At 35.3% G+C, this 10,880-nt stretch overlaps 1 long non-coding RNA gene and 1 pseudogene across 2 annotated transcripts in view; one reads left to right on the forward strand and one right to left on the reverse strand.

The window, feature by feature from the left end:
- Positions 1-5,254: 5,254 nt before the first annotated feature.
- Positions 5,255-6,815, reverse strand: LOC121036183 (heterogeneous nuclear ribonucleoprotein K-like; annotated as a pseudogene).
- The window catches only part of LOC121036184 (uncharacterized), a 16,806-nt gene continuing 12,271 nt past the window's right edge, over positions 6,346-10,880 (forward strand). The window contains exon 1 of one of the 2 annotated variants that reach the window (XR_005793264.1): positions 6,346-6,442. This is a non-coding gene — a long non-coding RNA (uncharacterized LOC121036184). The remainder of the gene's footprint in view (positions 6,443-10,880) is intronic. The other variant, XR_005793263.1, reaches the window with a different exon arrangement.

Raw genomic sequence — 10,880 nt, forward strand, 5'->3', positions numbered from 1 at the left:
GGTGGAACTATTGTGTATTTTGTTACAGTAATCACAAACTCAAATTTGGTGATACTCTCAAAACTATACACTAAAAAGGGGTGGACTTTACCGTTATAAATTATGCCCTAATTAAAAAAAAAACTGAAAAAAAGGGACAAAATATTTCTATGTAAATAGTGGGTGGACTACTGAACTATTTCATTTATTTATAAAGTAAATAAAACTAGATCGGCCTGAGAGGCAATAAAACTATAGAAAGTGAATAATTTACTATTTTTATATAATAAAAACAATAATGACAGTCAACCCATAACTTAGTTTTGGAAAAAATAAAAAGAATGATATTTACAGAGGCACACCCAGTATAACATCACCTGATTGAGGTCTAAACTTGAGAAAGTTTAACTCTACTTCTAAATATGAGTTATTCATGAATACAAGAATTAGTTTTATTTACAGACATAAAGGAGAAGGAAGATGCAGAAAAATGGAGAGAAAAAAAAGTAAAGAGGGAAGAGATAAAATCGAACTATAAGGAAGCAGAGAAACAAGGGGAAGGACTTGAATGTCTCTAAGTAAATGGCACATTTTCAGAATATGAATAATAGAAATAATATTGAGTAAAAGACAGCATAACTAATTACTGGCATGTTTCCTAAAAGTAGTGTGCCCAAATGTTAACAGTTACAGAAATGGGATGGTCCAGCATGGAATTCTATGAGAAGGACTACCACAGAACCTATGTAAAAAATTGCAATTGTTTGTAACTTCTGCTCTTTAAGTCCAAATTCTGGGTACAATTCCTGCACATTCAAGTTTCATGTTGTTCACTAATAATTATTTCAAAATTATGGCCCATAAAAACAAAAATATATATATTACTGCCCATAATATTTCATCTTCATGATGTCTCAGGCACTCCTAAAGTTATTCAAGTCTTACAAGTGAATAAATAAAACCCTTTCCCCAAGGGAGAAGCAGCAAACACATCCTGTATTATTACATGGAAGATTCCACATTTTTCCATTTATATCTTTAAGAATCTAATACCTAAAAGAAACAAAAGTCATTATGCTTGATTCCTCCCATTCTATATGTTACCAATATAAACCGAGCCAGGACATCAACATTTGTGCTATCCATAACATCCATCAACATTTGTGCTATGTATTTCCCTGCCAAAGTATAAAGAGACTCTGTTTTAATCCATTTTTTAGTATATAAATGGTGACTCCTGGATCCTTTATGTTTATTACTCTCTAGCTTTACAGATTCCTGCTGTATCAGCTCTAAAATACCTTAAGAGATCACCTTCTCCTATTATTTCATTGGGGTGGAGAGAAGTGAAATTGAGAAATCAAATACTTTTTTCAAAATTCCATAGATACTCTGTGAAACAGGAGCAAAAGCTTACCATTACGGGCTTTCTCCCCAACTGTCAAAGTATGTCCATTTTAATCAACACCTTTAGAGGCAATGAATGCTCCTATCCTTACACTCTAACTGAAGAACTTAATCTACTGTTGGAAATGGAAAAGATGGAAATGGAAAGTGGTTAGAACAAGTTGGAGAAAATATTTTACCAATAAGTTCTTACATTATTTCTCAAATTCTAGGATGACTAAGGAATGAACCAGGGTGGGCCAGTATAATAAAATATTTGAGATGAAGTTTTAAAGGTACAGTGATTCTGTAGCAAGCTGGCTGGGGGATTCCACAAGAAGTGAATTTGTGTATGTGTCCTTTCATAGGACCTAGAGTCAGTAATCATTTGTCCTTCTTCCTCCTACATCTTTATTAATTTTAATTTTTAATGTTTATTTATTTATTTTTGAGATAGATAGAGACAGAGTTTGACTGGGGAAGTGGCAGAGAGAGAGGGAGACACAGAATTCAAAGCAGGCTTCAGGCTCTGACCTGTCAGCACAGAGCCCGAAGCAGGGCTTGAATTCTCGAACCTTGAGATCATGACGTGCGCCGTAGTTGGAGGCTTAACCCACGGAGCCACCCAGGCACACCTCCACCCCTCCATCTTTAAAACAGAATGAAAGAGCCTTGACATTACACGTGCAACCTGTAAGAGAGAGATGATAGGCACCTGGCATTAATTATTTCCTGGAAACTAGATGGACTTTTTGCAGACTACCAGAGGAAAAGCTTGCCGAGATAGCACATTGTCTAAGTGTATTAGTCCCTCTAGTGGACTGAGAAAAAAATTCTTGAAACATTCAAATTGACCTTTTCCTAGTGACAAGTTTATAATGATATTACCAAAGGAATTTAATTTTCATAGAATTTAATAATGTTCTTGATTTATACTTTTAAACTCATAGCTGGGCATTCAAAAGATTTATCTGGATCCTCGATTTCCTAAACTTTCTGCCTTGGAATTATAAACCATATTTCTAGAGCCTACATTTTCTATCTTGGACTATTCTTGATGCCTCTCTTGGGAAAGTTATTAACTCCTCTCAGTCTTAAATTTCTAGTCTTTAATGTGAGCACGATTACACCTTCTACATACAGAATTGCTGTGAAGATATAATGAATTTAATGAAATAAATATATAAAGTTCTTAGCATAATGGCTGGCACATTGTGAAAAATGATGTAAGTAGAGCCATTTTTAAACAGAACCAGAAAAGCCATTTCAGAGGAACTGCCTTGCACATCCTGTTTTCTAAACTTTTAACTGGACCAAACCACCAATATTTCAGTAAATCAGCAAGAACAAGAAAATTCTGTTTTAAAAGACTGACAAAAGTGAACTTTTGGGGTGCCTGGGTGGCTCAGTCCATTGAGTGACTGACTTCAGCTCAGGTCATGATCTCACGGGTCTGTGAGCTCAAGTCCCGGGTCGGGCTCTGTGCTGTAAGCTCAGAGCCTGGAGCCAGCTTCAGATTCTGTGTCTCCCTCTCTCTCTGCCCCTCCCCTGCTCATGCTCTGTCTCTCCCTCTCCCTCTCCCTCTCTCTCTCTCTCTGTCAAAAAAAAAAAAAAATTAAAAAAAATTAAAAAAAAACAAAGTGAACTTTTGCCTACTGACCACTAGCCTGACCAATCAATAAAGTACAAATTTAATTCTGTTTTTCAGCACCAATGAACTCTTCTTAAAACAGCTTATCTAATCTTTTCTTCCTCCCCCCCATGAAAACCCTGAGTTCACCTCCTATAATCAACACATGAAATATCAGTTTCAACCTAAATTTCTGGACTCCAAAATGTAATAACTTGATCCCCCCAAAAACACTTTGCCACTTGAACTTGTTTCTTGGTTTGAAGTTGACAACATATTTCATACCTAATGCATTTTATCTACTGTTCATTGTCTTAGTTCTTTCTGGCATTCAATCTCCAGCATAGTACCTAAAAGGTACTAAGTCACTGATATCATGTATACTGAGTAAATGGATATGTCTTTAAAATATTTCTCCCAACAAGCAAGCTTACATAATTTCTAAAAATAGTTCTTTTATATGGCAATATCTTTTTGTGATGAATCCTAAGCAAAAAATGACCTGTTGGCGGTCTTTAAGAACAGGAACGTTGTTTAAAAAGTATGTGCATTATAACAGTGTAGTAGTTTGATTAGACATCCCATTATGTAATTGCTTGTCATGAAAAGAATTCCAACAGAGTTGAATTCTTTTCTCAAAAGGTAATAAACTCCACAGGAAAAGGTACTGTAAATACATGTCTATGTGTTCCATTTGCACACAATATTATGTGATGTGGTTTAAATATTATTTTTAGCCATTGCTTATTTGGAAATCACTAAATATCATTTTTATCATGTGACCTAAATGTTAATTTTTTAAGTTAGTTTTTGGGACCATCTCATTGTATGTTTGCTTTGGCTAACTGCTCAGCTGCCTTTTTATTGCTTTTAAAAGCCTGTTTGGCATTTGTCCATGCTTGGAGCTTTAGTTCTGTTAAAACATGCATTCACAATTTTATGTGCTTATCTGAATTTTACCATAAAATGAAAATCTATACCTTGATTTAATTTTATTATTTATGTTTTTGTAATTTAAGATTACTGTATTTCCTTACAAGAAGAACGTTTGAACAAATTTTACAGGTAGTTAATCAACTCTTGTTCAAATTGGACACACATCAAATCTAGCATTATGGGAGTTTTATTTATTTGGAAGTGAACTTTTAACTATTAATACAAATGCCAAGATACTATACAAAACATCCACAGAAACTTTTTTCATCTTTTTTTTTAATTGTTCACAAACGTTGCCTACATTATCCAACATAGAACAGAGAAATGGTACATCTTTTTCTTTCAATTTGCATACAGTGGAAAAACAAGAGTATACATATACATATATATATATATATATATATATATATATATTTACAAAGTTTAATGAATAGAAACTAGCAGGCTGACAGTTTGTAAGTGAGAAATTATCCTATAAAAATAATAAGAATCTATTTAGCATCAGTCACTTGCATAACCAAGTATTATTCTGATTAATAAAATTTGCTGCCTTTAGGCTTCTGGCATATACTTATACCATTACTGAATTTGTAGTATTGCTTCCCACCTTTGTTCTCCTTCATAATTACTAACATAGAAAACTGCTACAGAGCAGGGGTAAGTATTTGCAAAAGCAAACAAAGAAATCCCCAGCTTATAACCATGACTGTATATGACAGAATTTCTTCCCAAGAAATGGCCTTTCAAATCATCAAGAAATCACCAGAATGGAATTTGCCAAGGTACTATGCCTATGTCCAAGAAGAGATCCATTTATTTATATCCAACAGAGGAGCTAAAAATCAAACTTAATATTTAGTTTGGGGTAGGTTGGGCAATCTAGCCATGTGAAAAATGACTTTAAAATAATGGCCACTAACAACAGCTTCACTAAATTTATTTTAAAAATCATAAAACAAAAGAGTATTACATTCTGCACAAGGCTCTGGGTATATGCCAGGGACATGTGGATTATCATACTTTTCCTCTCTGTCCCACATCCCAAAATGTTATGGTGACCACAAAGCAAAGTTTTCACAATAATCATATGGGAAATAATTTTTTTCTTGTTTTTAGATTAAATCACCAACAATGAACAAAAACTAACACTCATTCACTATGCTGATGTTTCAAAATTTCAATGTTAATTTTAACATGCCGTTCCCTGCCCATTTGTAAGGAACTAAAACATTACATCTGGTGAGCAGCAAAGATTTCACTACACCTCAAATGCAGAACACCTATGATCAGAGGAATGTTGGCTTCTTAAACAGAAGCAGATTAAAAACAAACAAACAAACAAAAAAACAAGATGCAAGACTCCTTCAGTTCTTCACTAGTCTTAGAAAAACTTTCCAGAATTCTGTCACAGTTTTCTGCAGCAAATATTATGCATTCTGTACCTGGTCCTGTGTTCCTGTAATGGTAATGGATCAGATCTTCAGACCCTTCTAAAGGTTTGTCAAATTTACTGAAGTTCCTGACTCATGACGGATTTGTTTAATCTGCTGACCACCTTTGCCAATAATAGATGCAGCCAAATCTTTGGGAATAGTTACTTGTGTAGTCCATCAAGATCACCATATGAGCCATGACCCCCTGCATTGGAATAATCATATCCAGAGCCATCCTGTGGTTCATAAGCCATCTGACATTTGGATGGGCTCCATGTATCTACTGGAGAGTCCCAAATTTCATGAAAACCAGTCATGCCATATTAGTGGTCTCTGGGGCTTCTTCTGTCATAGGCCCTTAGATCTCCTCCTCTAGGTGGTGGTGATGGAGGAAGATTCTGAGCCCTGCTACCACCCCAGCCACCTCATCTAGGAGGAGGTGGGGGAGGTCCTAGACAAAGGGTCATATCATGATAATCTCTTCTAGATGGAGGCATAGGATGCCCACCCCACCAGGAAGCACTGTGTCAAAACTGGCCCCACATGGGAAATCCCACAGGATGTCCATGGCGGTCATAAAACCACCATGATTGTAAGTTTCATCATAAAAATTGGGATCATAAGGCTGTACACATCCTTTGATAGGAGACTCCAAAGTAAGATCAAGGATGATCTTGATGCACTCGACAACCCTATCAGGTTTTCCTCTAATAAGAATGACTCTATGAGGAATGAGGACAACATTCCAGGAAAAACGTGAATATTGTCTGTATGTTCTCCTGAAGTTCTTTGATTTTATCACCTTTGACCCCAATAATTCCCCCCGCAGACTCTGATGAATCAACAGTTCCAAATCCCAAAGTCACTTCCTTTATAGTGTGGGTAATTTAAGCATTCTACAGCATCAGATTCAGGTGGGAGCTGGATGGTTGCAGTGGGTGATGGCACCTGCAGGCCCTCTTCCAAGGTAGAGATGATTTTCTTCAGAATTTCTCCAATTGTTTCAATATCAGCACTGATACTCAATATGTTCTCTGAGTCACTGCTGTCTGTGACTGAAACACTGACATTGTAGTCTGTACAGGGAGTAAGTGAATGAGTGATTATTTATTTATTTATTTGTTGGGGGGGGGGGGGAGAGAGAGAGGGAGAGAGAGAGAGAGAGAGAGAGAGAGAGAGAGAGAGAGAGAGAATCTTAAGCAGACTTCAGGCCCAGTGCAGTGCCTGACATGGGGCAAAATTTCATCATCAGGAGATCATGACCTGAGCCAAAATCAAGAGTCAGATGCTTACCCGACGGAGGCACTCAGGAGCCCATGGAGCCTTCTTAATATTCTTCTTTCCTTTTCCAATCACTGCTCCAGCATTCTTGCTCTGAAGCAGAATGAGTAATTCAACCATCTCCTCAGTATTTCTAGACTTTAATAGCTTGTTCCTCTTCCACATCTCCTGCAGGGGAGCTGGTGCTCATTTTCTGTCTAGCTGTGACTGGCTGAGTGCCGCAAGGCAGCACAGGGACAATGGCTTCACCAGGTATGGCAGCATGAGCATGTCAGTTGGTCCTGCCCAGAACACTTCAGTTCTGCTCCACAAGGATATATAATACCTGACTGGTGTGTCCATTTAACACAAGATAATGGAAACTGAACAGCCAAAGGAAACCTTCCCCAATACCTTGATTTAATTTAAATAAGTCAAATTCTCTCATTCCTACAATCAATTAGTTTCAGCAGATTTGTCTTTCTTTCAAATTTTAAGTTCTGACTTAATTGATTTTTGTAGTTGTTGTTTTCTATTCTTCAAATAAGAAATTGCATTGATGCGGGGCACCTGGGTGGCTCAGTCGGTTGAGCGTCTGACTTTGGCTCAGGTCATGATCCCCCAGTTTGTGGGGTTCGAGCCCCGCATCAGAATCTGTGCTGACAGCTCACAGCCTGGAGCCTGCTTCAGATTCTGTGTCTCCTCCTCTCTCTGCCCCTCCCCTGCTCGTGCTCTCTCTCTGTCTCTCAATAATAATAAATAAACATTAAAAAAATTAAAAAAAAAGAAATTGCATTGATGGAACAATTCAGAACATTTATTTTTTTATCCCCTCATTTCCCTCTTTTAACTGATGTTATTAAATAATTACTCAAATTCTAACAAAAAATCCATAACATTTCCACTTAATATTCCATTCAGAAATACTTAATTTCTAGGAAGTATTTTATTAATTTTAACATAAAATACTTATCTATTTGGTATTACGGCCTTTAAAAAGGGACATGAGATCAAATTACATGATAGAAGTAACAATTCTAATTATCCACACTAACTATAGTCTAGGTACTTTTTAAAACACAATATTAAATTAAAAAGCTATTTTAATTTAAGATATACAAAAAAATCTAAATTCTACCTGCTTGAGTTTAACAAATAACTTTTTTAAAGGTTATATAGACAAAGAATTCTTATTCCCTGCTGTCAATCCTTTCGTGTAAGAAAGTAAATAGACAAAAGGTAAAAATCTTATTGTTGCCATCCCAATTTGCTTCACAGAGTTCACTTATCTGGCATTAAGGGAGTTACACAAATTAAGCATGATTGTGGTATGTTAGTCTTATAATTAGTACTTTCTAAATCTATTCGCAAGAGGCAAACACCTAGTGTTCTTAGTCACATCTGATCTACAAAGCAAGAAATTTGCATGTGGTAGATGGCAGTACTTTTGAAAAAGCAGTTAATCATTAAAGGGGAAAAAGCCTCTTGGCATTTATTGTTCACAGCACAAGAGAAAGGTATTAATATGGCTGTAATTTTCAATTCCAAAAGAATTTTTTCACAGTTGAACATAGATTAGTGCCCAAATTCCATTAAGAGCTTCTATAATTTTCTGTTAGAGACTGGAGCTGTTATTATACAAACTGATGAAATTTTTGTGCAGAAAATACAGGTCAGATAACATTTTGAGGTACAAAGAGGCAATCAGTAATTTAAAACTACTGCTTTGTTATATTGCAGAAAAAGAAGAGCACTTTTATGCTGATAACTGGTTACTAAATGAAAAGTTCACTGTCAGGTTGCCTGTAGTTCTCTCTGCCTCTAGTTACCTAAGAAGAAATGGTCATCATGGATGACCTTACTCTTTGTGAGGAAGGGAAAGGCCATCATAGCAGCCTAGGCAGTAATCCCTGTGTCAATGCAGGAATCGAAACAAATTGAGAACTTGTCATCAGCCTAGCTATTACCCAAGAGTAACACCAAGAACATCAAACAATCTATCTTAAAGCAGCTAAAGTAATTGTTGGCCCACTGACTTGTAAAATTAAAGTGGTAAAGGACAGAAGCATGAAAATACACAGTGACTGGAAGGAGATGTAAACATTTCTGTAACAGTAAGTGATGTCTTGAGACAAAATTTAATCTGATTATTTTTCACTTTCCCAAATTTCAGAGTTTGGGTCATTTTCTATTATTTTGTTATTAGGTTCCCCCCACTCTTTTCTTTTTCTTTCCTTTTATTTTCCTGCACTACCTCCTTCTTTTCTAATTTCTTCTTTATTTCCAATTCCTTTCCTCACTCAAATTTCTACATTTCTTGGGGCACCTGGGTGGCTCAGTTGGTTGAGCGTCTGGCTCTTGGTTTTGGCTCAGGTCATGATCTCACGGTTCGTAGGTTCAAGCCCCACATTGCGATGCATGCTGATGGTGCAGAGCCTACTTGGGATTCTCTCTCTCTCCCTCTCCCTCAGCCCTCCACCCCCAAAATAAATAAACTTAAAAAAAACACTCTACATTCTTCACTAAGTAACATCAGTGGGTGGTTTTTAAGATATGCTACTTTGTGATTCTGACTTATTATAAAAATCAAGGACAGTTAAATAAATATTGACCCTAAGTGAATAATATATATATCAAGCACAGGATGGACACGAAGAAAGAAAATGGTGAAGCAGATTTCTAAGCCACCTGGTTGTTAGAGACTCTAACGTTTCTTAAAAATAACTACCCTAAAATCAATGTGCCCTTCTTCCTCTAAAAAACTTTCTGTGAAAATGTTTCAAAATCTTATTCAAATGTAAGAAGTAACATAAATTCATGGTTTTGTCATTAATATTATTATTAATATGCCCCTTCTTGCTAGCTAGATGTGTGTTTTTCTCTTTTAACCATGCTTCATTTACACATTTTTCTACACCATAATTTCAGCCAATTTGTAAATAAGGACAATAGAAAGTAGTGTATGTCTTCTTTCCTATTATCATTGCAACTATTCAAAAAAAAAAAAAAGGAAGAAAGAAAACTACAAACTCAGAAAAAAATAAGCATGATAAAGAGCCGTGGGCTTAGGTGTAAAAGTGAAATGTTTAATGAGTTCTGTATTTTTGAACAAGATACTTGTTCTTTGCAACCTTTAATTTTATTTGTAAAATAGGGATAATAGCTAAGTCACACTGCTATTGTGTGGATTACACATGATGATTTTTAAACTATTCTACACATATATAATGAGCTGAATAAATAGCCACAAAATATTAACCTATCAATAATATTTTTCATTTTATAACTACATACAGACGTATAGCTATTCAATGTATTTTTTAGATAATTTCCCATGAACCTTTTGGTTATGTTATTGGATGGTTGATATCCAACAATTTCAAGTATATTTTCCAAGTACTGAACACACATTTACTTTCAAATCAGTTAGTAAATACAAATTTTTCAATATTCTAAAGCACACACACACATACATTGTAAGTTTTGAAGAAAAGTATTACTCTGTGTGTCTTAAAAATACATCAAGTCAAAGAGTGGTTAAACAAAATGTACTATAATAAAGGTAAGTTCAAGCTGGTTAAGAAATCTAGATATTTTTACATCATCAAAAGAAAAGTATGCTTGAATTTCTTTTATAGTAGGAATTATCATCTTGTTTGTTATTTTTCTTTATACTACAGGCTGCCATGCCTGGCACACATTGATTCTTTTTCTGTAGTGGCACCTCGTTTCACTATAAATAACTAATTTTCAAGAAGAAATATTTTTCTATAATATATTCGGATTATCTTCTTGAGTCTCTAAAATAATTTCAAATGGTTTACTGGCTAAAATGAAAATTGCATGCAAGTGTTTAACCTTTTAAAATCTGGATCTTATTGGAACTGAAAAAATAAAAAGTGTAATAAATTACACAGAAATAGTAGAAAAGCTGGCATCTGTTCTTGAAACTAAGAAAGAATGGCAGTTTTTGATAGATACTTAAAAAAAAAAAACACAATAGTACCAATGTATTAAACTATCATCAGATTAAAGAAAGGGCTAAGCAGAATTTTAACTTACTATGATAAACAGAATGGATGTTATATGGGGAGGTAAGCAAACAACATGATAGAAGAAACTCACTAACATTCTCAATTAGGGAAAAGCCATGGGTTGCATATAGGGAAGGCAGGTTTTACCACCTATGTTACCCCAGAGTGTGTGTCTCTCTTTCTTTCTTTCTTTCTTTCTTTCTTTCTTTCTTTCTTTCTTTC

This window comes from Herpailurus yagouaroundi, unplaced genomic scaffold (assembly GCF_014898765.1).
Source record: "Herpailurus yagouaroundi ecotype Mexico unplaced genomic scaffold, PumYag 162, whole genome shotgun sequence".
In the NCBI taxonomy this organism is placed as follows: domain Eukaryota; kingdom Metazoa; phylum Chordata; class Mammalia; order Carnivora; family Felidae; genus Herpailurus; species Herpailurus yagouaroundi.